This window comes from Megalopta genalis, chromosome 5, assembly GCF_051020955.1.
Source record: "Megalopta genalis isolate 19385.01 chromosome 5, iyMegGena1_principal, whole genome shotgun sequence".
NCBI lineage: Eukaryota > Metazoa > Arthropoda > Insecta > Hymenoptera > Halictidae > Megalopta > Megalopta genalis.
In genome coordinates, this window is record NC_135017.1 from 14604497 (window position 1) to 14631243 (window position 26747).

At 47.9% G+C, this 26747-nt stretch overlaps 1 long non-coding RNA gene across 2 annotated transcripts; it reads left to right on the plus strand.

Moving 5' to 3' along the window:
- Positions 1-232: 232 nt before the first annotated feature.
- Positions 233-24867, plus strand: LOC117227004 (uncharacterized). Of its 2 annotated transcripts, XR_013033250.1 has the most exons (5): positions 233-525; positions 1445-1665; positions 11921-12110; positions 12738-13141; positions 23349-24867. It is a non-coding gene; the product is annotated as an uncharacterized LOC117227004 (long non-coding RNA). The 2 variants fall into 2 exon arrangements; XR_013033249.1 differs by lacking the exon at positions 23349-24867 and having other exon boundaries at positions 12738-16440.
- The last annotated feature ends 1880 nt before the right edge of the window (positions 24868-26747 follow it).

The window sequence follows — 26747 nt, forward strand, 5'->3', positions numbered from 1 at the left end:
CAGCCTAAAAATCGCCGAGAAACTTTGCCATTGTTCCCGATCGATCCCGAAGAGCGTCGCGATTCGCGCGATACCGCGGCCGTCGCGCCGCGCCGCGTCCCGAATAACCGTCGCATTGTTTATTAAAAATAACTGTAGTTAAGAGAAAGTTGGCTCGCGAGGCGGGCTATAGTTCTAATTACGTCGGCGACCTAACCTCGGCGTAGTTTGTCCACGGCAGCCGTATTCGCACACAAGTTTTACCGAGCGCGCCTCGTCGTGTCGCGTCGCGTCGCGGCGGTCTACGACGCCAAAGGCAGCTTTGCATACGTATATGGAGCAAGTTTGAGGAACTCGAAGATTGAAAAACTAAGTCTTCTTACGTAACTGGACTCGCAACTTCCGCAGCCGCAATAACATTTCGCAGGATTTCCAGGTGATAAGGGAAATGAGGTCTGGAAGCAACTGCCGGCGTTCGCCCGTTAAATTTCCATTAAGTCATTGAAGCGAAACCCGTGAAATATAACGAGAAACTTTCTCACGCAGGTGCGTAAATTACGACGATTTTCGGCCCCGACGTTAATCGCCGCGGCCCGAATCAAATGAACGTCGTCGCCGCTCCGATTTACCGTCGTCACGGTCCCGATTCGCCTACTGCAGACCTTCTCCGCCGTCTTTCTGCGTCTCGAAATAATAGCTGAACAATCAGAACCGCTTCGGAACTTTCTACATTTCTACATTTCTAATCTTTGTCTTCCGCGCTGCACTTATTTCATTATTTATTCATTTACTTAGTCGCGTGCGCGGGTTGAAAAGCCTTTATTACAGAAGGAGAAATAGAAAAGATAGAAACTGAAATATATAAATATATAATAAATATATAAATAAAAAAGAATGTTTATTTTTTTATTTAATGCTTGCTTTACTTTATTAATCCGTTCTATTACAATTGAAACAATATCCACATCTACATATTAAAAAGATAAAACAGAGCCACTTTAGTTTCATTTTGCGATAACCCGTCAAAATAACCCAGAGCTTGCGCGCGCGCGTCTCTTTGAAGACAATCGGAAGGCAAGGGGTTGGAACGCAACCGCGTCGCTCGCATAATTTCTATTCTCGCGCTCTAAGAATTGATATCCGCGCGCGTACGCTCCGGCCCTCCGTCAGAGTTCGCCGCGACGAACAAACACGCGGATCCATGTCCGTATCCGTTATCATCGTGTTGTTCGTGCTGTTTCTTTTTTCTCTCCGGGTTCCGTTGAACTGGCTCCGTTCTCTCGTTCCGTCTTCTGACCCGTCGTCCGTCCCGTCGCGTCGCGCTGCACCCCGTCTCTTTTTGTCCTCATCCCTTTTGGTTACCTACCATTACTACTACCTAGCTATCATCTCAGCTGTTCCGTAAACGCACTGTTTGCATCTCGTTACCGGGATATTTGTTTATGATTTGATACCGTGTTCCTAGGTCATGGCAAATAGTATAGGAGGTTCGGAACACGGGGCCGCCAGGCGCTACTTGATGCGGCGGCAGTCAGGGGTAGGTTCAACGTTTCGCAAACCACGTTCCTCCGATTTTTCCCTTTCGAGGGGACACTGCAGCGTGCATCGAAATTGTGACCAATGGAACGCGCGGCTCGAGAAGAAACCACCGATTTTACGAAGAAAGCGTTATAGCATGAACGATCGGTAAGAAGCAGAAATTAAATGAAATTGTGGTTCCTTGTTCGATACTTCGAATGAAAGCGAAGGAACGAGAGAGCGATGTACAGTAAATACTCTCTAATTCGCGCTCTGATTGTGCACAAAAATGGACAATTTGGGAGAAGGACTATAACGACTTTCTCAACGACTATAAAAATAAGCCGCAAAGCAGACCTCCTCTTCCCAAATTGTCCACTTCTGTTCCCAAGCTGAGCGTCGATTAGGGAGAATTTATTGTACTCTGAAATATTCCCGATGCTTTCGCACTTGTGCACGTGTGCTTCATCTAATTATTTTGATTAGAAATATTAATATTATTGGCACTCCGAGCTGCCGATGCTTTAAAACTCGATTCATTTGCTAAGTAAAAGTGACGTTCTCTAATTCAACGGATACAATTATCGTTACGCCGACGAATCGCTTTAAATCGCAGAAATTTTAATCGCGTAAATAAATGTTGGACAGAGTTCTCCTTCGCCCCAAGGCTCGCTATGCCTCCGATCACCCCCCAATTGTTCCGTGTAACTAAAAATTGAAATGTTTCGATCGCGCGCGGACCCCTTGTTCAACTTATTCTCGGAAGAAGTTCCCCGAATAACTGTTATTTTATGCAACACGGGTTATAACGGTGGGATGCGGTGAACGGGTAGCGCATTTCATTGGCGAAAATTGCCGCGGCGCGGCGTTCCTAATTCGCGGGGCTGCGTCGAAGGATCGATGGCCGACAGCTCAGACATTCGTAACGATCAGAACCGTCGGGGTATAGAAAACGTTAGGATCGGGTCTGGGCGCGGAAGCACGTTCTCTGTTTTGCCGGGAAATCGGTCGGATCGTAGCCTGAAGTAGGCTAGGAAGCAATCTCGCGAGACGACAGGATCGCATGAGTCGTTAACGAAATTCGTTAACGACATTCGTGCGTTCGAGCGAAATGAGGTTGGGTAGTTTAATCGAACGATCTCTCCTCGCCTGCTTTTCCTGTTCTGCTCCCTTTTTCCTACGCCAAGATGAAAATCGAATGAATCAGCCGATGTTATCCGCTTTCGTTTCGTTCCCGCGATCGGCCGCCCCGCCCCGCCCCGCCGCGCCCCGGGTTTTCATTACTTGACAGATTAATGTTTCCCGCTGTCAAACAATTTCGAACGGAGTACAATAATCGCGTTCCACGGCCGGGGGAACTTTGTCGTTAACACGGCCGCGGAACACGTCTTTTGTTTGCTTTCGATCGGACCGGACGATCCAAAGAATTATTTCGAAATCCGACGCCGCCGACAAGCGCCGCGCATTCCCGTGTCTCGAAACGAACGCGCCGAAACGTTCTAGAACTCGATGCGACGTTTCACCGAGCGTTTAACATTGTTCCGGACGCGACGACGTGTGTGCTCGGTCGCAATTTTTTGGGCGGGGGCGAACGAAAGCTGCTCGGCGCGAGTCGCGCGAATTTACGAGTTTCATCCCTTAACGACGCGTCGACGTAAGGCTACCGCGCAACAACGCCGTTTACATCAATTCTTGGACGAGAAGATTTTTTGTTCGTTGCTTCGACATCGTGGCAAAGTGTCGTTGTAATGGTAAAAAGATTCGTTCGAGGCAAACATTTCGAAATCAATTCGCGACGAATCGTTTTCTTGCAATTCGCGTTATCCCCAAACGATGGGCGAACATATTCAAAATTTAGCAGAGAATTTATCAGACTTCGTCGATGTCTGAATTTACGGCTGATCTTGCCACTGAACGTACAAGTTTCGCGCGCGTTGATCGCCGAGAACGAAGAAACGCGGTGCGAGTGCGACGATTCTCGACTGCACCGAAACACGCGCGAACAGATTCTTCGCGCGCAGCGTCCTGTTTATTCGCGAAAATCAATAAAGATATAACCCGGCTCGCCGTCCAAATAATTGTTCCATTTACGAGAACGTTTATATCTCGCAGATCCGTTCGGATAATCAAGGTCCTGCCTTCGCGAGTACAATAATTACGTGCACGCGTAATTACAAGCTTTCGCTTCCGACGGCTGCGACGAATAAATTCTGTCGGGGATTAAAAGATTCGACTACAAAAAAAAAGAAAAAAACGGAAGAGAAAATTTTCTAGAATCGTGAGCGGCGGTGCTTTGTCGCCGGCTTGTCGCGGAATAAGATTGTTTATCCGGCAGAGATTGAGTCGACGCCGGCGCTGCAAAGAGCGAGACCACCCCCCGCAGACTGTTGGGGAGGGCGGGCGCTAGTTGCTAGAAATCCGAAATTACTTGTGACCGGATCCAATATAACTTTGCCCGTGACTGCCATTAGAAGCTCATTATTAATCGATAATGCGGATCGATGCGGCCTCTCGTTACGGGACCGCGCCGCGGAGTGCTAATTCGGAAAATAGCTTTTTGCGACTGTGCTCGGTCGACTTTGCGACGCTTTGAATCACCGCCGCGCCGTGTACACCAGCAGAGTTACAAGTATAGTGAATTACGCCGAAATTCTCTCCGCAAAAGCTCGACCTTGCAGAACGGTTCCTCGAATATCCTCGAATATCCGGAGAATGCGGTTTACGCCGCGGCACCTCTTTCGACGAGATTCATTTTCGAAAATTAGATAACGCGAGCTACCAGGCTGCATTCCATCGAGTCGTTGCTAATGTTGGCTCGTATTGTGCAGCAATCCGCGAAGATAAGGTTGCAGATTTCCCGGCTTGCCATATTGGCGTTCGGCGCATCGGCAAGCGACGCCTCGTCGCTGTCCGCCGAGCGTTCAGAAGCAACAGCAGGCTGGTCGTGCTATAATTTTCGGGCCGATTACTTGTTACGTACTACTACTAAATTAGGAGGAAAGAGCAACAGAGTCCGTCGAGTAAGGATAAAATTCGGCGCGAAAAATCGGGCCAAAAAATCCGACCGCGGCGACCGAGGTTGCCGCGGAACAAGCTCGGCGACCTCGAGAGGCTATAATTACTGGGAACGAAACGTTTAGGTCGATCAAAGATCGGCGACAAGTCGAGAACAGAGGCGCGCCCGTGCAGGAGAGTTAAGCCGTCGTAAGCCGTCGTCGATATTCCGAGGCAGTGACTTATATCGATCGCGGCTGACGGATTCGATGGAGCGGCCGACCAGTGAATAGGCAAAGTCATGGAGATGTGTCGACAAATCTGGAGATAAATGGAGAGAAAGCTGTCGGAAGAAGGTAACGACGGGCGAACGAAGAAGAGGAAACGTCTCTGCAAGAAAAATAGAAGCGTTCGCCGACGGAGCGACGTCGACGACGTCGCCCGGAAACCGACGAATTCCCTTGAGCTCGAGGAACAACGGCAGCTCGCCTCCTTTGTATATTCGAAGGATTTCCACTAATGAAATAATTAAAATTACAAAGCCCTATGTGGGACAGAGGGGGCGGGGAGAGGAAAGGCACGGACGATTCCGGCTGTAGTCTCACGACGACGCGACGCCTTCGTCGCCTTTTCTGCAGGCGCGGCGCTCTTTTTACGCCCGCAAATCCCTGGACGACTCCGGGAGAGAGAAGCGATCGCGAGCACCGATAGGCGATCTACAAAAAGTATCTGCTCGATCCGTAAACCCTCGATCGAAGTTCTCCATAATTGACGCTTGGATTGTGAACGAAAATGGACAATTTGGGGAGAGGAGACGCGAGTGTTGGAGGCTTGCGATCGTTTTTGTGGTTACCGATTGTCAACAACTATACAAGAAGGCTCGAATAATCGTATCTCCTGTTCCCAAATTGTCCATTTTTGTGTACAATCTCAGCGTCAATTACGGAGAATTTACTGCATACCGATTCTAGTTCCAAGATTGTATAAATGTTTCTACTTTGTCCGATATGAATTGTTACAGCTTCCCACGTGCCCCGTGTCTTCGAAAAATTTTTTCCACAGAAATGAATTATACGCGGAAAAAGTAGAGATTTCAGGCTTTAAAATGAGCTTAGTTTCGTTGTTCCACGATTTTTATTTACGAAGTTACAGTACTTTGAATATCGTCGAAGTTTCGGGGGTTGAAAATTTCGCGTAAAGTCTGGATCGAGGTTTTTCATCCGCCGTGTCGCGAATAAATTTTTTTGAAGAAATCGACAGACGGCGTCCGAAAATAGATACTTCAAGCTTTAAAACGAGCCGAGTTCCATCGTTGTACGATTTTTTTTCACAAAGTTATAGCTGTCCGAATATCAAGAATTCTGTCGCCCGAATCGTGTCTCAGTATTCTCGTATCTGCCGATTTCAATTCCGAGCTCCGAACACTTCTCGGAAAAATGCCAATACATTATTTAACGATGAGAGACACGAAATTTACGTTGCTTTTATAACGTATAATAAAAACAAGCCGCGAGGCTCAAATAATCGCATCTGCTCTTCCTAAATTGTCCATTTCTGTGCGCAATGTAAGCGCGAATTACGGAGAATTTACTGCAACCGCAAGCAACGCGGTTAGAAAGAAACATCGAGATCGACCGGCAAATAGCAACAACGCGTCTCTTCGAACGCGAGAGTTGCAAAAGGGTAGCAAACTCGCTTATTAATTGATTCCCGCGGTTTCGGATCCAAACGCGGCCGCTCGCGCGACGCTTCGCGTTTGCAACTTCGCGAGGAACGATCGACTCGCGCAACCGTACTGAAACTTAACCGCGTATCCGGTTCGCTGCCGTTTCTATATACTCGTCAAATAGCAACGATGTATCTCCTCGGCTACGAAAGTTACAAGAGGTAGCAAGTTGCTTATCAACCGCGACGGGTTAACCGTGCCGTCTCGGAGCACGCCGCCGCCGTCGACGATATCCGCTCGCTCTTAAAAACACCGGCGACGATCCGAAACGGTTCGGATTCGCGGAGAGAGAACGGTGTCGTTCCGGAGGCGTCGGACGGCGGGTTTCTGCGGCCGGTAGTTTGCGGTGGCGGATTATAGAAGTGACGGGCAGCTGACCGTCAACGAGCCCGAATTTATTAGACTGTGTGCCGGAGTCGGCGAGAGGATGCGGGAGGATATACCAGAACGATGATTATCGCGGCGATCGCAGCAGATGCGCGGCTGTCGCGACATTAGCTCGTAATAAACCACGGCGTAGATAATCGAATACACGACACGTAACAAGGGCCGAGCGCCTACATCCACGTACAACGTGTCGTGTGGTGCACCAGTAATTTAGGTACCATTGGTTTGGTCAATAGCCAATTCCTATTTGGCTTAGGTCCAAGAGTTCAAACAAACCGGTTATGTTGCTGCGAAGGGCACAAAGAGCAAAGCTTAGAAATCCTCGTCGGCCTCGGCCGCCGATTTTCCTCGTTTCCCTCTGTTACGTTACGTGTGCCCTGCGAGCACGCTCGCGATCGCCGCTCCTTTTGTACCAAAACCCGATCCGCTTTCTCCGATTCTTCGGGCTCGCTCGGTCCTCGTTTAGACAGGGTGCCCCAGAATTATCGCGCAAGCGAGAAACGACGGGTTCCTAGGACCATTCGAAGCAACTTTTTCCTCAGCGAAAATGCGATCCGCGGCTTCGTTTACGAGTTATCAACGGAAAACGCTGGCCAATGAGAAGCGAGATCGGCTGGCCGTGTCAACGAGCGGTCGACGCCCAGTTCCGCTGATTGGCTCGGCCGTCTAGCGTCGGCTGATCTCTCGCCTCTCTGATTGGTCGGCGTTTTTCGTCGATAACTCGTAAACAAAGCCGCGGATCGCATTTTAGCCAAGGAAAAAGTTGCTTCGAATCACCTCGGGAACCTTCTATTTCCGGATTACGAGACAAGGGACTGCATCGTTGCATCGTTCGGACGAAACAAATGCACTCGTCGAATTATTTACGCCGACATTTCCAAATCTAAACACCGGAAACTTCTGCTGGGCCAATTTAATGGACTTAATGGACTAGTGAGCAAGCAGATCCGCTCCAGATACGTCATTGCCAATTGTCGCGGAAGTCTGTCCGAATTCGTCGCGTGCGATACTTTCAGCTTTGACAGGCTCCACGATTGTGCAGTGCTGCAGCGACAAATTTATTGGCCGTAATAGTATTTATAATTCAGATGCGGAGAACCTCTCGGCGATAATTGTGCAGCGTTCTGGTTCGCACGGTGAAACGATCGAATGGTCGCGAAACCACGTCGAAATTGTAAATTATCGGAAACATTTTGTACAAGCCCGAAAGCTGCGAGCAGTCGCGGCGTTACCTTAGACAGAGCACCCTTGACGAGGGATGGGCGCAAGCTGCTACGGTCGTTCGCGTCTGTTTAATTCGCCTACGATTTGAAGAACATCGGGCCACTGTGCGTTATTTAAAATAAATTCGCGAAGATCGCATCGATAAAATTCAACTCATCGAGGCCGAATCAATCGTTAAACGAATCGTCCCGTTTACGAATACGTACTTCGATCGATCGCCGTAGGTATCTCGAAAGATCGAACCAGGCGCCTCGCTCGGGCAACATTCTATTATTCAAGCATCCATTGTCTTCTCGATTAGTTCGCATAATCGAGGTTCTGCCGCATCGGTGACCGGGAGACTCGTAACAGTCGCCGTCGAGGCGAACTAGTTTCGCCGTGTACCGAGGAAACAATCGGTGCCGGCTGACTACGGACCGAGTAAGAAGCAGGATCCCGGAAAGACTTCTCGCAAGCTATTAGCAGAACCGGGAAGACACTCGAACTCGTAACGATATTTCATCTATTTCCCTCGTTCCGTTCTACCGTCTTCTTTTTTCATTGAATTTCGCCCCGGCGCGGCGCGCCGCGGTGTTTGCCGCGCGAACCCGGGTTCCACTAACGTAAGTGCCGAGCGACCCAGTTCCCGAACTGCCGAAGAATGCGTTCGCAAAACTTCTAGTCTCTTGCTCGTTATTACTTATTTCCCCGTTCCGCGTTTTCTTCCCGACTTTGTTACCGTTCCGAGAAATTTCGAAATCGCGAGCTCGCGCGCCGAGAGATCCCGGATCGCCGGGAACCGGCCGTGACAAGCCCGGCCCGGTATGCTATACGAGACCGGTCGCCTAATTTCGTTTCTTAGATAACGGCTCTCGTTTAATTATATCTGCGGATCTACGACGGGGGGGGCGCGGTTGACGAAGAACCGTGGCGGCGCGGCACGATCGGCCGCCGCTCCGACCCGGGTCTACTATGCCCTGGAGACCACTGACTGGCTTTATAATGCACGACGCAATGTTTCAGTAGTGACTCAGCGACCAGCTGTCTGACAGTAGCTTATTAAGGTGCACACACCACCCTCGCTGATGTCATAAATACTTGATGCGGATACATGGCCGGCTACAATATATCGTACGCGTTCACCGCCGACTGGGACAATATAATATTTCCGACTCGACAATCATCTAATTCGTCCAAATGAATCACACCAGCCGTTCCTGGAACACTTCCTTCTGACGCGGCGCGGGGGATGCACTTTTGTTGCCGATAGCTGGGCCTTTGCGTCGCGGCAAGCTGCGACGGAGACGTTTGGTTTTCGGTGGGTGGGGTGGCTGGTATTTTAATATTTCGGTATTTTTGTATTTCTATATTTTTATATTTGTATACTTTTATACTTTTATATTTTTATATTTTAATGTATTTTAATATTTTTATATATTTTAATATTTTAATATTTTAATATCTTAATATTTTAATATTATAATATCTTAAGATTTCAATATTTTAATATCTCAAGATTTCAATATTTTAATATCCCAAGATTTCAATATTTTAATATCTCAAGATTTTAATATTTTAATATTTTGACAATTCAAGATTTGAATGTTTTAATATTTTCATATTTTAATATTCTCACGCTTTAAGATTTTTAAATGTTTTAAGAGCGTTTAACGCGATAACTTTGTAATTGCATCTTCGTCACATTTTAAAACTAGATCGACTCAGCCTAGTCAGGCTATAAAACATGGAAGACGTGGATTTTCTAGATTTTTAAGACAAAGACTTTTTTCAAGGTACAGTCTTCTAATTAAATCAGTTTTGTCGAAAACTGGATTAGTCAAATAACGATATTTATATGCACCTATTAATATGTTACACCGATTAGTATATCAGGCTGATTTCGCATACGATATCGATTTCGCGTGCGACCAATTTCGACCACTAGAACTTCCTGTCTTCGATCGGCGGGACCCGCGGCATCGACCAGGATCCGTTAACACCCAGGATACCAAAGGCAGCACCGCCCGCAGCGTCGTCGAGCCGCGCGTTAAAAACTAGACGAACAACTGGAAGTTCCGCCGCGTGCCTGGAAAAATGAGCGGTGTTTTAAACATGGAGCAGCCGGAGCACGCGCGACCGATAGATTTTCGACGAGATAGATTGCTCTTTCGCGAAACAATATCAGTTTTGTATTTAAATTGCAGAAGAATGTAAATTCGTTCATATGTTCTTCCGCGGGTATGATTGAAATTCATCGAAAATCTCTTGGACGGACCGGACCGGTAACTTTTTTCCGACATATTTTCATAGTAAGGAAGAGAAGAGAGGAGAGAGAGAGAGAGAGGGGGGAGGGGGAGACGAGGTCGGGTCGCTCGGCATACAAAGTTTTTCATCGGGCGCAACGCGAAGGCGGGGAACAATATTTCAGCGCGGCGGAGGAGAGGAACTTTCAAAGCGGAAGTAAAATACAAACTTATTAAATGCGCGGGGATTACAAGAACAATGCGGAGACGACTGCCGCGGACGATTCAGTCCGCGTTTATTGCGCGAGCCAAGTGGACGAGGGATTAATGCCGTGTGCAAATTGAAACGAACAGAAGAAAAGAAGTTCGGGCGACGGGTACAGTAATGTCTCCCTTACCGACGCTCAGATTGTCCACTAAAATGGATAATTTCGGAAGAGGAGATACGATTGTTCGAGCCTTGCGGCTCGTTTTTATAATTGTGGACAATTTATAACTACAAAAATAAACCGCAAGGCTCGAATAATCGTATCTGGTCTTCCCAAATTGTCCATTTTTGTGGTCAATCCGGGCGTCAGTAAGGGAGACATTATCGATACAGTAATTGTCTCCCTTACTGACGCTCAGATTGTCCACTAAAATGCATAATTTTGGGAAGAGGAGAGCCTTGCGGCTCGTTTTTATAATTGTGGACAATTTATAATTACAAAAATAAACCGCAAGGCTCGAATAATCGTATCTCGTCTTCCCAAATCGCCTATTTTTGTGGTCAATCCGGGCGTCAATTCGAGAGACATTACTGTAATTTCACTTACGCGGCGCGCTCGACGTTTCGTAGAAACGGCAGCGTAGAGACACGTCCTAAAGAAAATGATCTGCCGCTGTTTTCTTTGTTTCCGTCGTTCGTCTCTCGTTCAAGGGATTCACGGAACAACGAATTGAATGCTCGCGCGAGGAGCTCCACGCCCACGCGTTTAATTGCCAACGGAACGTCGCGCCGCGTCGCGTCGCGAAAGTATATTCAATTTTCGGTTGACGCAACGCGACTCGCATTCGCACACGCGTCTGTGAAGTGTAATTAGAGTCATTACCAAAGTGGGCCGAAGACTCCTGGCTGCTCTGCTCGGGCTCGCGCGTTATTAATTACTCGGGATTCAGGTCCAGGCCAATCTAGCAACAATATCTGAATTTCGAAATTCACTGTCGGGCACAACGGACGGCCGACAATCGCGAGTGCCAACCGAATTCATTGTAGAAATTATTGTATCGCATTACGGTTTAATTGATCGCGTTTCATTATATTCTATTCTCCATTTTATTTTGCTCATATTTTATTTTATTTTATTTTATTTTGTTTTATTTTGTTTTCTCTTGTTTCGTTGTCTCTTGTTCGATTGCCATTGTATATGCTACCGCCCCGACACGGCCGATCCGTAAGGAAATCGGTAAAAGTTCGTTAAACGGCAACCGAATTGTCCACTCTGAATCCACCACGCTCGAAATCGCGATGATTTATATTTTATGATTTTCAAACATCGTGGAAAAGTGTTAGATAAGTTACGATCAGTGGATTTGTAATGAAAAATGCACAAAATCCAAGCGAATCGAAATTTGGAAGTTCGATAACTGGAACTGGATTCGCCTAATCAAAATAATTGCAAGAGGCGAAGCAGCGCGAGGCGAGGCAACGCGCGGCGAAGCAACGCGAAGCAACGAGAAGCAACGCGAAGCGAGGCGAGGCAACGGAACTACGAACCGACGCGACGAAGGAAAAAGCAATGCAACAAGCGCCGCGCGGACTGGGGAGACGGTTTTACGAGGCGACTAAACGGTTGTAATCTCACGCCGCGCTTTCCTTTTCTTTTCATAGCCACTTCCGACCGCTTCCACTGCCAGCACTGCCACGCTTCCACTGCCATCTGCCACGGGTCGTCCACGGGGGTTTCAATCTTCGATGATTTCGGACTAATTTACTCCCGGCGAGGTAGAACAGTCGACAATGTGCCCCTCCTTTATTTAGGATCTCTTCGAAACTTCAGCTAGCAGGCTCGGGTCAGCAAGTAAGTTCTCGCCTCCTCGAACTCTTGTTCCGTAACAGACACATACATATATCGTTGCTATTTTCTGGATGTACAGGGTGTCCGGGATCATTTGCACCGGCGTTCTCTTCCCGAACGCCGAACGTTGGAAAAAAAAGAGATGAAAGCTTCAGTGTATTTTGCTAGCTTCTATTTAGTTTTTACTTTTTGCAATTGGCGCGAACCATTTAGCGACTTATTAACGAAAAGCAGCGACCAATGAGAGGCGAGATCAGCTGGCGCGAGACGGCAGTGCCAATGACGGGAACTGGGCTGAGCCGCCTCGCGACAGCCGAGCTCGCCTCTCATTGGTCGCTGCTTTTTTGCTAATGACTCGCGTAAACGAAGCCGCGGATCGCATTTTCGCCAAGGAAATAGTTACTTCGAATGATCTCAGGAACCTCTCATTTCCAAATTACAAGACATTCTTCGGACGCTCTGTATATTTCGTCGTTTAAGGCGACACAACAGCGTCCTCGAATTCTTGAAAAGTTTCCACCAATTTTACATTCGGAAACTTTACATCCGCCGGTTTCCGTGGATCGGAAAATGCATAAAAACCCGCAGTCCACTCGTTGGTAATCAAAAACCGTTCGTTCGCCGTTCCAGATCCCGAAAAACCATAGAAAGTTATTGACCGATGCCCGATTAAACGGTTCAAGAGCCAGGATCCCGGGGTGGTTCAATTATCGCAGTCCGAGATGAAGAAACGGAGGCAGCAGCAGTAGCCGAAAAAGAAGAAGAAAAGAAGGAAAGAAGGAAGAAGAAGAAGAAGAAGAAGGCCGGAGGAGGAGACGAAGAGTGGAGCGTGGAGCGTTAAGGGTTGCTGGGTGGCCAAGCGAGCTTGACGCGGACCGAGGCCGAGGACTTTTGGCGAGCGGAGCGCACACGCGTCACAATCCGTTTTCACGTCAGGTGGCCCGACATCGGCGAATTTTTATTGGAATGCTGCCAGCGTTGGTCTGTCACTTCCCCTGTCCCGGAATCTATGTATATACGTCTCGGGGGCTGAAGTATGTAAGACGGGACGACGTATTTATTTACGGGACGCCGCGGCGGAGAGGCGGGGTAGAGGTATTCGTAGCGCCGTAACTTGCCATACGGCCGCGGTAATGGCGATTTTATGTTGGGATGCCGAGTCGTTCTTGAGCCACCGCCGCGCCGCTCCCATTCGAACAACCCCCTCTGTCATCCGTCGAGCGCGTCGCGCCGTTTCGCAACCGGGGATCCGGCAACGCTATACTCCTATACTCAGTGGCACCCGAAAACTCCGCCCCCGCACCGTTCGATCCAAAAATCTGGCCGAAACACGACTTTTCGAAGCTACGATCGTTTTTCGAATCGTGGAGGGAGGGCGGCACGATTTTCGTTGTCCGAGCTGTCCCAATGTACGGAAAATAGCGTAACGCTCGGATTGTGCACAGAAATGGACAATTTGGGAAGAGGAGATACGATTACTCGAGCCTTGCGGCTCGATTTTATAGCTGTCGACGATCGGTAACTATAATAAACGAGGTGCAAAGCTCTAAAAATTGCATCTTCTCTTCCCAAATTGTCCATTTTTCTGCACAATCCGAGCGTCAGTTAGGGAGACATTACGAACAAGGTGGACAATCTGAGCGTTAATTAGAGAGACATTATTGTATTTGTTTCATTATGCGCGCTCCTGTGCCGTTGTTCCGCGCAAACACTTTTGGCAAAGGTAAAGACTTTTGCTTCTAAACATCGAACCTCGCAGGGGGAGGGGGTTGATTTTCTCAAAAAGGCAAGATCTCGGAGGGTTGCTCAAATGATCATTATTATAAATTGCTCGAAATAGCTGCAGTCTGGAACAACGGAACAATTTGAGATCGCGAAAAGAGTCCGGGCAAGCAGAACGTCTCAAAGTAGCGATGTCCACAAAAACTGGAACGGCTCGAAGCAGCAAAGCGCGGAAAAATCTCATCGGCTCAAAGTAGCGAGGTGTTCGAGCCGAACGCGGAAGGAGAGTAAACCTCGCGAGCAAAGTCGAAAAAATCTCAACGTTTGAAAAAGTAGCGACATCTACGAACCGGACGACTGAAACCAGCGAATTCCACGACCCAAACGACTGAAACCAGCGAAGTCTCCGAAGGCAACCGCTCGAAAGCAGCGGCGTGTCCGCGATAGGAAAAAGCGGCGGGCGTCCCTGGCTCTGAGAGCGGCGTCGCACTCCGTGCAGGCGAGCAAATTAAACTAAAAAAGATGCGACTCGATTGCAGCGAGAAACGCTTCCTTCCTCCGGCGAGCCGGCGCGGCGCGGCGCTGCTCGGCTCGGCTCGGCTCGGCGCGGCGAGCTCGGCGCTTCCCTCCGGAACAAACAGTGACACAAATACAACTTGTCCTAGTTCCGCGGCTCACCCTATATGCGCCACAATGCGGCCGCCTTTCCGTTTTCCAGCTCCCTTCTCTCTCTCTCTCTCTCTCTCTCTCTCTCTCTCTCTCTCTCTCTCTCTGCCGCTTTTTCCGGCCGCGTATTACGCACTGAAAAACTTTTAGAGCGGCAACTCAGCTCATCTGTCCCGTCGTTTCGTTTTATCTCCGCTGGGAAAGAGAAAGAATGCATCGTCCATCATGGCCTCTCTCGATTATCCCACGGGAGGCATGTGCTCTCCCGGCATTCAGCATCCAGCTGAACCATGCGCGACCACCCTTGCCCTTTTTCCTCTCTTCTGTCTCCCTTCTCGCTTCTCGATTCTCGCTTCTGTCCCCTGTTGCGTCTCCCCGGCCCTCTTCCGCTTGTCTCTCCCTCTTTCTCTCGTTTCTCTCTATTTCTCTCGCTTTTTCTCTTTCTCTCGTTTCTCTCTATTTTCCTTTCCCTCGCCTCTTTCTCTCTTTCTCTTCCTTTTTCTCCTATTTCTCTCTATTTCTTTTTCTCTCATCTCTTTCTGTCTTTTTCTTCCTCTTTCTCGAATTTCTCTCTTTTTCTTTTTTCTAATTTTTCTTATCCCTCTCTCTCTCTCTCTCTCTTCCTCTTTCCCTCGTTTCCCTCTCTTTATCCCCTTCCCTTTCTCTTTCTCTCATTTCTCCCTTTCTCTATTTTCTAAATTTTCTTCTCTCTCTTCTTCTTTCTCTCATTTCTCTCTATCTCCCTCCCTTCCTCTTTCTCTCATTTCTCTCTATTTCTCTCTCATCTTTTTCTCTCTTTCTCTTTATCTCTCTGCCGTTCCCTCCAGAGCTTCCCTTATCTCAAAGTTAAAGTACGCAAAGAGTCGGCGTCATTAATTATCCTAACCGGATAGATTAAAATAGTTGGCTTGGATAGAACTGCGTGGAACTTCCGTGGAATTCTGCCGCCGTAAAGTGTTTCGAACGATCAAGAAACAAGCAGCCGGCCGGCAGGCGCACATACTTCTCGTTACGCGCGCGCGCGCGAGTGGATTAGACAGGACTTTTTAATTGGAGCTCGCCGAGGTTGTTGCGTGCGCGCGGATGCCCCGAACCGCTGAATTCTGATGCATCCTCGAACGAAAAGCGGACTCGCCCGATTATTACCGGGTTTCGCGCGATCCTCCGTTAACCCCTCGCGATTTATTCTCTTTTTCTTTTTTCGAAAGAAACGCGCGAGCACGGTTCACGCGAAATAAAACTAAAATATTTCTGTGTTTCTCGTCTCGGTGATTTGCACGAACGCGAGGACGTTGTTTCGTTTGTAACAGAACGGATCGATAAAGCGATGCTAACATTAACGAATTATTAAATAAAAAAAGGTTGAAACACGTCCCATTGTAAGTTACAATGAGATCGAGACGAAAATTCTGAACAGAATCGAAGTAACCGTGAACCAAATTTGCGAACTATTTCAATTCCTTCTCAATGTTCTCTATTTTCTAATAATTCGCTATATCGTTGTATAGCTGCGGCGACGCATTTTTCGATAGAAAAAACAAGGCGGGACAATGTGTAAATATCGTAGTAATATTTTTTTTCACCAGTTCGTAGACATTTATACGATCGAATAACAGATCGCTGTTGACGAATTTGTATACAGTAAATTCTCCCCGATAAATTCTTTCAGCTTGTGAACAATAATGGACAGTTTTTTTGTTTGTCGAGCTTCGCAGCACATTTTTATAGTCGCCGATTGCCGACAATCGCGAGAACGAGGTGCATAATCGAATAATCGAATAATTATATATATATATTAATATTTCGAATAATCGCGTCTCCTCTTCCGAAATCGTCCATTTTTCTCTGCAAGCCGAGCGTCAATCGCGGGGAGAATTTACAGTGCATCGAAAAATAATGTTCAACCCTTTAACCTCGAAATAATTACCAGCGAATTTCCACCGAATCGAGGATAGTCGCGACATTTATTTCTGTTAGACGCGCGGTACCGCGGCGCGAAAGAGCGTCGAGGGTTGGTCGGAAGATCTCGGAAAAACGCAAGATGGCGCGAGTCCAAAACGGGAGCCGGTTTGCCGATAAACCGGGTGAGCGTCTATCTATCCGGCGGTGCTGTACCGCGAGGTACGTGGGTGCGGTCGCAATTTGTGTTCGAGCAGAAGTTTGCGTTTATTACATCGTCCCTCTCGGCGGGGGCGAACGAGAACGGGCCACGACACCGAGACGCGAGACGCGGCGAGAGACGCCGCCGAAGGCTTGTTATTACGGGGCCGGGGCATGCCTGTTTATCCGTAGAATCGAGGGAGGGACGAAGTATGCTCGCTGAAAAATTCATTAACGTGCAAATTGAAAAGCGCCATTAGGCGTCTCTATCAGCGCGAGCGCCCCGAGCCGGTTCGATCCTTTTCTTATCCCCCGGTCCGCGACCGCGGCCGCGCCCCGGCTCCGTCGGCGGATATTAAGAAGCTCGGGAATTTATTAGATTCTTTGGTATCCCCCGATAACGTCGTTTCACGGGTTTAAAGCGAAGAACGATTGATCGGGTCAAAGGTCAACCCTTTCCGAGCCGACGGAACCTGCGGGCCGCGCAGGCTCGAACTTCGAGCCGTTGTCATTCCGTGGAGAACGATCGTACGGAAGTGAACTTGGGCTCGTTTCGAAGCTCGGAGATTCTACTTGCGCCGTGTATCGTTCGTTTCCCTGCGACATCTTTCCGCGTAAAACAGCAGCCGCGAAACCCGGAGACGCGCTCGTTCTTGGACATTTCTGCGAATCGAAGAGAAAGCGTACCGTCGGTAGTTCCAGCTCGCGCGGATCCCAGGGAAAAAATCGTAGAAGGAAACGGACTACGGAGAATCGAAGCGGAGGTTCCAAGCTTCGAAACGAGTCGGGGTTCGTCGTTCTACGATTTCTCTCCCGGAGATTATAGCGGTTTAAATATCGTTCGTTATCGGTTAGATCGCGAAAGATCTCGCGCGGTCGAACTCGCTCCTCGTTTCTGGTCCGTCAAGCGGCTAGAAAAAATCGTAGGGCAAGCTTCGAGGTGTCGTTGGAAAGAGGAGACTTCGCTCTTCGAAACGATGGTAGGATCGGACTCGGAAAAAAATTGTTTAGCGACTCGCGGGACCGAGTTCGTAGAATTTTCACAGAGAGGTGTGCCTTCGGTTCGCAAGCCGATACCGCGCGAGACAAAAATCGTACGAGAAAATGAGCTACGGCCGTGGAAAGCGGAGGCTTCGAGCTTCGAAACGAGCTAGAATCGATCGTCGTACGATTTCGTTTCGCGAAATTCCGACACGAACGCAGGTCGGAAATCGCGGATCGATCGACGATCTCCAGCGACGCGCGTCCTGCAGCGCGGATTTTATCGCGGCATGTTCGACCGACTCGAAACGAAAGGAGTAGTTCCGTTCTCCGCGGAAACGAGCGTTTCATTAGGCGCGCGCGGCGGAGCCGGCACGCGTCGGATTTCCAATAAATGAATAATTAATAATCGATCGGCGAAGCCGGGCCGGGGTAAGAAACGAGCGCGATTCGTTGCAGCGCGCCGCGAGCTAATACAATGGCAGAAGCCGGTGGATCGCGCACTTATTGCTCCGATCTACCTGCGGACACGTATGTATGTACTACAGGGAGCCGCGCGTATGTACGCGCGGATAGGTATGCATACATGAATGTCGGCTGCATATTTTCGGCAGCGCAACGCAATATCAACGTACCACAAACCGCGCGCTCGCGATACACACGCACGCTGCGCAGCACACCATGAAATCGCATATTACATGTTCATCGAGGCCGAGGTATACTCGTGTTATTCTCTCGACGGGAGCGAGCGCGCGCGCTCTCGTACGCATGCACGCGTGCACACAGAGGCGCGCGCGTACACGCGCCGGTTACATTTACCTATTGCGAACTCATGCATCACGTATTCCCCAGCTACCCTCATATCACGTGTAACCGGCGCGTACATACCTGGTGCGGGCGCAATTCGTGATTTATGCAACGGAATATTAACAAATTCTTCGACGCCCCGAATTGATTCGGGGCTCGTCAGAAAAATCGTCGCTCGAAGGATTCGCCGCGCCGGTAGCCGCTCTAACATCGTCCCGGATCTGTCGACCCGCGGCTCCGCGGGGGAAAAAACGCGTCCGGCGAAGATTTCTCTGGTTCGATTAACCCGTTCGCCAGCAGCCGCGCACGTGTGCGCCGGCCACGATTTTCTGTTTCGCGCGGGCAACGTCGAACGAAGTTCTCCGAATGGAATTATTTCGAATGCATAGCCTTGATATTTTGTGGGATTTATAGGGAAGCCTTTCGCGAACTTTTTATTGTTTTTTTTGCAAGAGAATACGATGCGATTAATACCACGATTGCGATAAATATAACTTCGCTCGTGTCGCAGAAATTGTGAAACGTCTGCCGGAAGTATCCGGACTTGCGAACCATGGGCGCGGGGCTGCTTCGAGATTAATTTTCGATGCCTTCCTGCGGAGATATTTAAACGTTCGACATCGCAAATGGAAGCTTCGAGTTCGTGCTTTATGATGGATTGATTCAGAATTGTCGCGGAAGATTCGATGTCGTTGCGAAAATTAGGCAAAGTCGATCGACAGTTCCCAAGAGCAAAATCTATGGGTGCGGGGATGATTCGAAATAATTTTACGATACTTTCCCACGGAGATGTTTCAACTTTTGAGGTCGCAAATTGAAGCTGAAAGATCGTACTTTACGATAGATCGACTCAAGTTCGCAGAAACGTTCACAAAAATTAATCGTAGACATTTGATCGGGTCTGGAACAACGAGGCTGCCGTAAATGCTACAAAATGTCCGCCGTCCGAGGAATAATCGATGAGAGAATGAGCGAGCGTCGATACGCGACATCGTGCATGTCGGACGAGTGACTAAAAGACAGAATTAAAGAACAGACGAAACGCGAGAGAAATAGGTGGTCGAATGGAGGACGACGAGTCGAAGATGAGTCGACGGCGCGGCGCGAAAGGCCGATCCGATCGTTCTTTCCGCCGTCTCTCTTCTAATCCGTAAACAGCACGGATCATCGTTCGGAGATATCGAGGAGCGTCGCTTCCGACGCGAAATTTCGGTTCGTTTCGCCGCGGTGTCGCTGCTCCGTAAAGAGGTAATCGCCTAACGCCGTGTAATAGCGGGCCGACGTATAGTCGTAGGTGTACATACGGTCGACACCTCGCGTCGTTACTCTGCCGTTATGTTATGCCACCTGTTTGATGTCATAGTCAAATGGCGACATCCTCCTGAACGACCCTGAACACCGCCAACGGATCCAAGTTTTGCCGTGTCAGGCATTCTAAGCTGCCCGCCGCGAGCTGTTGCGACTAGCGAACCTACAATGAAGAGTTTCGAATTCGAAGCGTGTCGGATTTTGTCGGCTGTCGCGACATTCTAGTCCCGATATTACCAACAATACCAAGATGTGTGTGTGTGCGTCGTGATTCGCTAGTTTGAATCTTGACGAAGGGTGCTCGTCCGTTCGAACGAAAACCGAAGAAACGGCGAAGGGAAAAAGCGTCCTCGACGTACTTCGAAAGTGCCTTCAATACTCGTTGCTAAAATTGATCAACAGTTTCGTTTAATTACAGGAAGATCCGGAACGTCGTGGTCTCGAAAATAGAACAATTAGAATTCCGCAATGGATCATTGACCTAGAGATCGTGGTTCGGATCGATGACCCTGGCCGGCGGATTCGGGGCGATCGAATCAGAAATCGAGGCAGCCGCGACTGCGGGCTCCGAAGAAATAAAAGCTTGCGGAGTATTTAAATAGCGATGGTTTTTACGGTGCCGTGATTCCAGCCGGCGGGGAAGGAAAAAAAGGCAACAAACGATCGGGATCCGTGGCTCCGTGGCTCGCGCATAGATCTTCGGGGGAGCCTAAGCCAAGAGAAACGGTTCACGCCGTAATCGCTCAGCCGCATCTCTGGTACTTGCGCCAGTGTTCTTGAGCACTCGCTCGTTTCCCGCCCCCATTATTTTCGCCGGCACGAGGTTGTTTCTGACGTTTGCCGGTCCCCCCCGCCGCCTAGACTAGTATTCCGCATATATTATACACATATAGCCATTAGTCGATCCGCCGCGTTTTATTCGCACACGCGTCTGCAGAAACTCCCTCCGCTTCCGGTTTTTCGCTGCGCCGATTTCGACGACCTCGATCGATTCCGCCGTTCCAACGGATTCAACGACCTCCGTGACTTCGTTCTTCGCTTGCTTATTCGTTGCCGAACTTATTACTAAACGAAACTATCGTAAAGCACGATCTTTCAGCTTCGATTTGCGACCTCAAAAGTTGAAATATCTCCATGGGAAAGTACCAAGCGATTAATCCAAAGCACTCCCATGTCCAGAAATCGTAAATCGCGTTTCTTGGGACCATCGACTGGATTTTTCCCGATTTTCTCGCAGTAGCGAATTTTTCTGCGAACTTGGATCAGTCTATCGTAAAGCACGATCTTCCAGCTTCGATTTGCGACCTCAAGAGTTGAAATATCACCGCGGGAAAGTATCGCAAAATTATCTCGAATCATCCCCGTATCCATAGATTTTGCTTTTGGGAACTATCGACCGACTTTCCTTAATTTTCGCAACGACATCGAATCTTCCGCGGCAATTCTAAACGAATCCGTCATAAAGCGCGAACTTTAAGCTCCGATCCTTTGTCAACTCTCGGTCGAAACGGAGCCGCCGTGCGGACGGCGGCAACAAATTAATTCCGGTTTCTGTTCGTTCGAAAGAACGTAATCGCGCGCCGATTGGCTTCGCGATCCCGAGCACGGTACCCCCGCGTGGTCCCTCTTTCGCGCGGAGATGGACGCGCCACAATTTATCGCATTAACTTCCGTTGACGCCCAAGTTTCGAACACGTGCTCAGCCGTGCCGGCTACTTTCCAATCTTCTTTATTCGACGGAAGTCTCGAGAGTTAGAAACTGCCAGCACGCGGTGCTGTCCACCATGTGGTCAATAGCGAACAGATGCCGGGCGAGGAAATGGAACAAAGTTTTCCGGGAGAGAAAAGGCCCCCCTGGAAACCGGTATTTAGAGCCGTTCAACGCCCGTATATACTTTTCATTTCGTTAATCCCTCCGAGAAGATTAATTAAAGAATTTCCTCTCGTGTCTCTCTCTCTCTCTCTCCCCTCTCTCCCTCTTTTTTTCTCTCCCGTCGCCTTCCGACGCCCTTTACTTTGAAACCGAATATTCCACTCGGGGCGCAGGGCGAGGGGGAGAGGGGGCCGACGCTCTCCAAGCCCCAAATTGCTCCTTCTTCGTAACTGCTGTCCTAAAAACCGAGTTTTAGGTCACGTGATTTAACTACCCTCCTCGTTTTGCGAACCGTAAGTTGAAAACTGCGGGAACCACCTCTCCCGGCCGAGTTCGGATTTCTTTCGCGAGCCTCTTTCTTCGCCTCGCGACCTCCGGGGATCCTCGTGGCCGGCTCTCGTCGACCGACCGATCGAGCCATCGCGACGATCGCCGTGTCTCCGGAGCGAAAATCACCGGCCACGAGGCATCCAGGGTCGTCCCAAGGTCGAGCGACGGTTTCTGCACACAGGATTCCGTAATTTTTCGTCGTCGAGAAAACTGTTTCGGTCGGAGGGCCGAGCGTCGACTCGGAGAATTCCTTTTTTTTCCTCCGCGATCGGGAGAGTCGGGCGAACGATTTTCGCGTGGAACGATCGCGCGGACTCTCCCGAGTAGGGGTGGATTTTTTTAGAACGTTGTCGACGCGTTTTAACGTGCTCGAGCGACGTTCTTTGCGGCGATATTTTTCCGGGCATTTAGAGAATTAGTCTCAACCCCTTTACAGTCCATTCTCTTCCGACAAATTTTTTTTAGAAATTTTTCGATCGCAATTATTTCTTAGGGGAGGATATCGATGCTCGTCGCGCGCGCCAGAATTTACATAAATATCGATGACAAGAGGTTAGAATCTTGTTGCAATTTTAACCCTTCGCAGTTGCGCGGCGACTATAAGGCGTCGTTAGAAATTATTACATCGCGCGTCGAAATGATTTTGATATTATCAATTTGTTTATGTCTAGAAAGCTTTTACAAGCGTGACCATTGTACGAGTCTCGCCGACTGCAAAGGGTTAAAGGACAAAATGACAACTGTACGCGATTGCTAGAAATTTTCGTGGCGAAGTCGGTTTCGACGAGCACGCTCCGAAAACCGTTTGAGAGAGATCGCGGAAAGAATTTCTTGCTCGGCAAATATTTTATTCGATCCGATTTTGCATGAGAAATCAAAGGCCGCCGTTCGATAAAACAACGTTCCGAACACCACCGTATCCGATCGGTGAACCGTCCGGGTCGGACAACGGCCCTTAAACCACCATTATTATCGCCATTATCGTCGAGCCCTTTCACCGAGTTTCGAACAACCGTCCACGTATATGTATCTGCAATAAACTGATCGGTTGCAGTCGGGACCCCAGCGACACCAATACTCCGACACCGAGGAACAAAAAGAAAGACAGATTTAATTTATCGGCGCGAGCCATAAATTCGCGCCGTTTATTCGCTGTTTATTCCGTGGAGAAGAAGAAAAAAATGTCGAATCTCGTTCCACGATCTCTCTCTCTCTCTCTCTCTCTCTCTCTCTCTCAGCGTTCGTTCTTCACTGAAAATCATCTCCCATATTATTCTTTCGCCATTTGTTTCTCCGTCGAACGCGTTCTGCGGTCGCCGCGACCGTTCTTCGAGCGTTAGCCAGAGAGCAGCCTCGAAAACTTTCGGTCGCTTCCGGTCGACTGGAACATTTTTCAGGCGCTCGGTAATTTTCTTCGGTGCCCGTTCATTCACTCGAAACTTTCTGATTCGCAGATTTCAAGATCCGTCCACCGAGTATTCGCGAAACGGCGGCCCGCCGGGATCGGAACGTCGGCGGACAGCGTCGAGGACACCGTCGAGGACAGCGAGATCGAAGGCTCCTGGACTGGCATCGATCTGGCCTCGCTCCGAAAAATTTACGTTCCACTCGATAACGATGCACAGAAGAGAGAGAGAGAGAGTGAGAGAGAGAGAGAGAGAGAGAGAGAGAGAGAGAGATCCCTGTTCCCGGCTCGGACCAGGAAAGGCGCCGGCGAGCCGGCCCATTAAATCTGGATGCTTTCATTTTACCGAGCGTAGAGAAGAGGCAAGGTGTATCCGAAGACGACAAGACCGGGCTCCGGAAGGTGGAGGAGACGAGGAAGATCGGAAGGAGGCGTAACCTCCTGTCTCCTCCTCCCTTACCCGAAGCTGTAACCGACCCACTTAATGCCAGCCGCGTCTACGACGGAGAGATTCGCTAAGAAAGAAGCTCCAACGAGCGTGACTAATGCGGGGTTATACATATACGTTTCTCTGGATAGATACAAAAAAGAAAGAAGAAAAGAGAAGAAAGGAAAAGAGAAAACGCGGACGAAGGAGGAAGACGGGGAGGAAAAAGGAGAACGGAGCAGCAGGTAAAAGGGAGCAGCGCGGCTCGCAGCTACGCGCGGACCTCCTCTCGTCGAGGTTGCAAACGGGAAACGTATTCAGAGGGCAGGCGAGAGCGACGGAGAACCCAACCCGTTGTGTATCCGCTAACAAATACGACGTATCCCTCTTCGCCGCCGCCGTTGCCGCCACTTCGAAAGAAAAACTCGGTACCTAGGAGGCGGCAGAACCAGAAAAACTTTGATAGAGAACGGATGGAGACGAGGGGGGCAAACGGACGTAGAGAATGGAAAGGCAGGGGGGACCTCGGCAGAGACCTGGCGGCTGGCGAACGGATTGATTTCGAAGGCTAGATTGCTGCCAGATGCTATCTAGGTGCTATACCTAGGTGCTAGATGCTTGATACAATATCTGTAGGGACGGACGTTGCTCTAGCTGCTGCTGCTGCTGCTGCTGCTGCTGCTGCTAGAATCTTGAAATCAATGAACAACGTGTCTCGTTTTGTTTCGCGTATGTTTCTATGTACAGTAAATTCTACCTAATCGACGATCAGAAATTGTGCACAGAAATTGACAACTTGGGAAAGGAGATACGATTATTTTATGTCGTATACATATGTATTTTATCATATTTTATTATACTTTATTTATCATATTGTATTATATTTTATTATATTTTGTATATATATTATCATATTTTATTATATTCGATTCGTTATACTTTATTATATTATGTATATTTATTATCTTATTTTATTGTATTCTATTTATCATGTTGTATTATATTTTATTCTATCATGTATATATATTATCATATTGCATTATATTTCATTTATTATATTTTATTGTATTTTATGTATCATATTGTATTATATTATGTATATATATATTATATTATATATTTTATATATTTTATTACCGTATTTTTATGTACATCACATAGTTATATATATATATATATATATATATATATATATATATATATATTATTGTTATTATTTATTTTATATTATGTATGTCGTCGACAACTATAAAAGCGAGCTGGAAGGCTCGAATAATCGTATCTCCTCCCCCGAAATTGTCCGTTTTCTGTGCAGAATCTGGGCGTCGATCGGAGAGAATTTCCAGTATCTGGGCTAGTGGCTAGATGCTACCTAAATGCTGGACGGATGCTAGGCAGTTGCTGGATAGTTGCTAAACTATCTGCGAGCGACATCGGACGTTATTCTACCTGCTGATAGAATCTCGAGATCGGAGTGGACACCATGCTTCGTTTGTTTCCGCGGATTTCTGCACTCGGGTGGTGGCTAGAAGCTAGACAGGTTCTAGATGCTCGCTGCAATTATGTAGCATCGCGCACGTAATTATGAGGTGACCTACATCGCGCATTCTACACACACAATGGCAATTTATAAATATGATGTAATAATATATAATAATGATGTAATAATATATAATAATTGGTAACTGTGATTCGATAATTAGTCATTTTCTATCGAAGCGCCTATCCTGTAATACTTGGCAGAAAATCGTGTTACTTTTTAGCTTGTATAACTCAATAGCAAGCCCGACGCGAAAATTGTTCGATCGACCAACATATTATTGACTCGTACTACATGCATAAATTCCGACGTTACCAAGTTCTGTCGAGTAGAATAAGTCGTTGCAAAGACAGGTGTCGAACATTTTTGGGGGAAGCTAGTATAAGTCAACGACGGATCGGACGTCGCAAAATTAGAAATTCCAGAAATCTAGGGAAAGTAGTAAAAGTCGATGATTATTCGGACAATTGCCCGAAGAAGAAGTGGTACAAGTTAAAATTGAACGAGGCATCGAAAAATTATGTAAACGATTTCTGAGATCGAGAAGCGTAGGATCGTAGAGCAGGGATAGAAATAGGTCTCGTAGAATGAACGGTAACAAATTAACTTTGCAATCGAAATAGTTATTTCACCGCATACGTTGTACAATAAACTGTATCGTAGGCGTGGATTGTACAAAATTATGACTAGAACGAAGCGATAAAGTAAATAATTATTTAACGTAAAATGCCTGCTGGAGACAAAATGTTCATATAAAACAATTAATTTTGTTATGTCACAGGCATAATATGTGCACTTTTATGATTGCAAAATGAAGAATAGGGCTCTAACAATGTAATTCCATTCGTTTCCCGCATATTTGAATCGTAATTAATTAATTATAAACGATCTTCCGTTTTGTGTTCAAATATCGAAAAATCGTGCGAATGATTCGTGCCGCTTTTTCCATAAGGACCCTCGCAAATTCCGGCACGAATTTTCTGCTGCTCCTAAACAGCCGAATAGCGCCACTTCGATGCAGCGGCAAAACGCTCAAACTGTTGCTCCATTCACCAAATTACCGACAGGTCGGTAAATGCCTTGAAGTTCACTGACAGCGCCATCTGTCGGCAAATAGTAAGACTTCTTGGTCGGTATTTGGCGAATAGTTTGAGCGTTTTGCCGCTGCATTCGAGTGGCGCTATTCGGCTGTTTAGGAGCAGCAGAAAATTCGTGCCGGAATTTACATGGCTTCTTGTGCGAAATGCGGCACGAATCATTCGTTCGAAAATTCAATATTTAACATGAAACTGAAAATAATTTATAATTAATTAAAGTAATGCAAACCCTAATCCAAAACTACCATTCGATGTTGCCAAAGATCCATTCTATATTTATCAATTGCAAATATTTACAAATTTGTCCTGGTTAATGAGTTATTAATCATTTCTTCGGGGGCTACTTCGAAAAGAGGCTATATCGTGTCGTATGTGCATATTCTA